The sequence below is a fragment of the Trachemys scripta genome, chromosome 1, assembly GCF_013100865.1.
Source record: "Trachemys scripta elegans isolate TJP31775 chromosome 1, CAS_Tse_1.0, whole genome shotgun sequence".
Classification (NCBI taxonomy): domain Eukaryota; kingdom Metazoa; phylum Chordata; order Testudines; family Emydidae; genus Trachemys; species Trachemys scripta.
This window is the reverse complement of record NC_048298.1, coordinates 120,646,515-120,651,002: the sequence shown is the minus strand read 5'-3', so window position 1 is coordinate 120,651,002 and position 4,488 is coordinate 120,646,515.

Genomic DNA, 4,488 nt, shown 5'->3' with positions numbered 1-4,488 from the left:
TATCCTGGCAGAAGAAGACTGACAAAAAGTCTGCATGTGGCAGAAGGTGCCAGTGTGTGATACATGGGGTGCTGAGGGATGAGATGTCTTGCAATTTTAATGACTACTTATGTTGAGAGTGACAAATGGACTATGTGTTGGGACTTACATTTTGGACTACTTGTGGAATATTTCTGTAATAAACCAGTCCCAAGATGGGGTACTATGGAGAAAAGAGAGTCTGATGTAGAGACCTTGGCTTACCTCAGGGGGAAAACTGAGGTAGGTACACCTTTTGCGGGAGCAGAAGTTGGCGCCTATGCATGGCCAAATGTCCTTGCTGATGGGCCATTCAACTTAAATAGGCCAGGATGATGTGCTGGCTAGCCTGAATGCAAACAAACTTTTGGGTGTTACCCAGTAGTAAACAAATTTGAAATACAGGTACATAGTCAATATTTATAACTCTAGATACAAAAATGATACATTCATACAAACAGGATAATCATATTCAGCAAACCATAACTTTTCCATAGGTACCTCACATGACATATCTAGTACAACATGCAACATAATTATATCATAATCACATTAGTATGGTGAATATAGGGTGCAGAGTGTCACAGAGTAATGTGTGAGAAGGAGTGAGAAGGAGCCTTCAGGATACTCACCTAATCTTTTTTCCAATGGGGGAAGAGACAGCAATGCTGATTTTCCAGTCTGTCTATACTTAGAGCCCTGCGTGGATACAAAATTTATATCCACATCCGATCTACAATCTGAATAAACGATCCATGGATATCTGAGGATATAAAGTGTATATCGGTGGATTTGCAGAGCTCTATCTATGCTAAAGACTTCTCTTCAAAGTCTTTTTTTTAAATAGCTAATGTACTAAGATAAGTTCTGCATTCAAACTGAAAAACATCTCCTGCTTCCTGTGCTACACAAGTATCCTTTCCCCCAAACAAGGTCTAGGCCTACAATGGTTTATGTGGGAAAAGATACTTATTGTAAAAAAAATTGCTGTAAGCACACAAGCCAAAACCTCCTCTGTAAAACCACATGATGCCGCCGTACCATCTTAAAGCATAAAAATGAAACTGCAAAAAATGGGCTGTGGTTTGAGGAAATAGGAATCAAAGTAAAGTCAAAATACTTCATGTTCTGTCCTGGAAAAATAACGTAGAAACCTATAAAAAACCAAAACAAACTCTGATGATAGAAATCCCTATCACCCCCATGTGGCCATTTATAACCACTTCCCTGGATGCCTAAGATCTACAGCACCCATCTGGAAATAGTTAGGGGGTGTGGTCTTCATATAAGAATGCAAGAGGTTCAAAAAACCCCACTGTAATTGTCCAGTCTCTGTGACCTGAAGTACAGATACAACCACTGTCTAGCACTGCACGACTCCTAATCTTCTCCAGAAATAGTAGTTGCTTTGGCTAGAACCACCCATTCAAGAGCTAATCTCAGTGTTAGGTACCACAACTTTTGTTTTTTTCTCCTGCCTGGGTAGCATGGTGCATATTACTTTTCACAGCTTGCTTTTGGAGTAGAATTACCCTCCCCCCACCCTTTGTAGTAAAAAGGGAGCATATGGCTCTGCCTCCCCTCGACAGGTGAAATCCTTGCTGGTGCAGAGAGCTGTCTACCAACCCAAGTCCCACTTAAACCCTCTCCACTCCACGGAATGCAGTACCATTGGAGCTGTGCTGCCTGGACTTTGCTCCCAAGTAGCTGCAACCAGGCCCCACAGGAAGGAGGATTTCATTGGGTGGAGAGGGCCTGGAGAAGGGCTATATTACTTTGTAAAAAGTTACTGTTTTGGCTGGGTGAGTGGGTGTTTTGTTTGGGACAACCACAGCTAACCACTACGGGTGCGGTGTGTAGCTCCTCGCAGCTGGGCAGGACCTATTTTCAGGAAGCAATTGTAACGAAGTTGCGATGTGTGCTGTCTGCCTTTGGGGAGACAGTGAAAGTGTTTATGCCAACAACACAGCAGCAAGAGGAGAGCTGCCTCTGTACCTGCTGCCAGTACAAGCAATAGGTTCGGCTCTGTTGTTAAACTGAGCTTGTTATTGTGGGGATTCTAGCAGGCTGTGCTAACCCACCAAGCAGGAGACCTTGAGGGTATGCAGCAACTTTTTTTGGTGGGGCCTGAGACCTGCAGAAGTTGCTCTGTGGATAACACCCAAACAAGAGCTGTGAGATCCACTTGTGGAGGATGGTCAACATGTATGGATACAGAGGAATGATGTCTTCTTGTCTAGGAGACCTTGGATAGTGGAGGGGGTAGGGGGAGAGACAGGTTCATGTGCTGTATGGAAGGGAATAAGGTAAAAACTGTCCTTAGACGGGAAATGTATTCTGTAAAATGGGATTCTATCCCTGCTGTAGAAAGGAATTCTTTGTGATAGCATGCAAGGTACAGAAGCAATTGTAGTGCAATAGTTAGGGTTACCATCCGTCCGGGTTTCCCCGGACATGTCCGGCTTTTGAGTCTTTAAATAGCCGTCCGGGGGGAATTTGTAAAAAGCTAAAAATGTCCGGGATTTCCCCCTGGATGGCTATTTAAAGACCCAAAAGCGGCTGACAGGGCAGCCGCACTGGATTGAGCCGCTCACTTGCGGCCTCTCTGGCAACAAAAGCCCCTCCCCTGCAGCTTCTGCACGCCGGCAGCACTGTGCGGGGCATAGGCACCGACTTTTTTAGCCGGCGCCGGTGGGTGCTCGCACTCCCCCTGCTCCGCCGCTTCCCCACCCCATTCCAACCCCTTCCCCAAATCCCAGGCCCCGCCTCCTCCCCCGGGCACGCCGCTTTTCCCGTCTACCCCCCTCCCTCACAGACTTTTGTGCGGCAAGCCTGGGAGGCGGAGGGAGAAGCAGAGCGCTCAGGTGAGCTGGGGCAGGGAGGACTGTCTGCAGCAGTTAACCGGGGGCTCGGCCGGCGGGGCCGGGCCGGGTCGGGGGCTCGGGGGACGGGCCGGCGGTGCCGGGGGCCGGGCTGCGGACTGGCGGTGCGGTGCCGGGGGCTGGGGGTGCTTGGCCGGGGGCCTGGGGGCCGGGCCGGGGACCGGCAGTGCTGGGCGGGCCGGGGGTGCTCGGCCGGGCCCGGGGCCGGCACCCCAGGGCCCGAGCCGACCCAGGCTGGAAACGCCGGGGGGGCCAGCCTGGGCCGCGCCTCCTCCCCCCAAGTCCCCCCTTACCTGCTTCAGGCTTCCCGCGACTCAAATGTTCCCGGGAAGCAGGGGAGGGGGCGGAGTTGGGGCGGGGGGCATGGGCGGGGCTGGGGGCGGGGCCGGGGCCCCGTGGAGTGTCCTCCTTTCGGAGGCACTAAATATGGTAACCCTAGCAATAGTGATAGTCAAGAACAGGGCTACTCAAACTTTGTGACAATGAGGGTCAAAGTGGCTATAGCCAGGAGCCAAATGGCTGTATCTAATGGCATTTTCATAAACTTAAAAAAAAATTAAATGCAGATGCATATAAGTTCGAGGCAGGCAAGCAAATTCCCTAGCAGCAGCATCTCCATCCCATTAGTTTGTCTGATGGAAGTGGTATTGAAGCACTTTCTGCAGACAGGCTGAATCCACAGTCACCATCTTTGTGACGTACTGTGCTTTTGCCAATTCTGAACATAATCCTCACACTTGGATAATCATAACCCAGTTGGCATAACAGTGTGCTAAGACTGCAGGCCTCATGGTATTACAGCTGCTTCCTCATAACTGTGGAAAAGAATCATCCATAATATATGTGAGAGCTAAGAACTCCCTGTGAGTGAACCAGCTGGGATAAAATAAGAACTAACCCAAAGCTTTTAGCCTAGGAGCTCTCACGGAGACAGACTCTTATTTTATTTGTGTCTGCATAGGGCCAAACCCACTGGTATATAACAAATACATGAAAATATATTAAATAATATAACAACAATGAACACCCTCTGCCCAAAACTTGAACTGAAGCAGAATTTAACTTTTTCCAGATAATTTCTTTTAAAAAATACTTTTCATTCTTGCACATCTACTAGTTCCTGGTTCTCAGTAGGTCTGTTGCTGCAGAACGATGAAAGGCTATTCTACCTTTGTTGGAAAGGGAAATATTAGAAATGTCATGAGAGACTTTCAGGAGATTGCCAGCCAAATTCTGCAAGCTTGCAAGTCTTCAGTTTAGCTAAACATTTATACCTACTCAACCCTCCACCCCTTGGGCTTGAGTGTGAGAAGTGTTCAGCAGCTACTGCACAGGCCTGAGATTAGACCCCTTTGAAGCTCACCCTTCCCTATTAAGGACCTCACACATGTTAGAATACACAAACCTCCTCAAGATGATGGGGAAAAAGATCCATTTTTAAAAACCCAGATAAAGGCCAATGAAAGTTTTAAATGTTATTCTGAAATGAATGAACCAAATACTTTTGCTAGTTCTTTAATCTTGCCGGGGGGGGGGGGGGGGGGGGGGGGGGAGGGGCGTTTTTAAATAGAGAGAAAAGGGGGGGGGG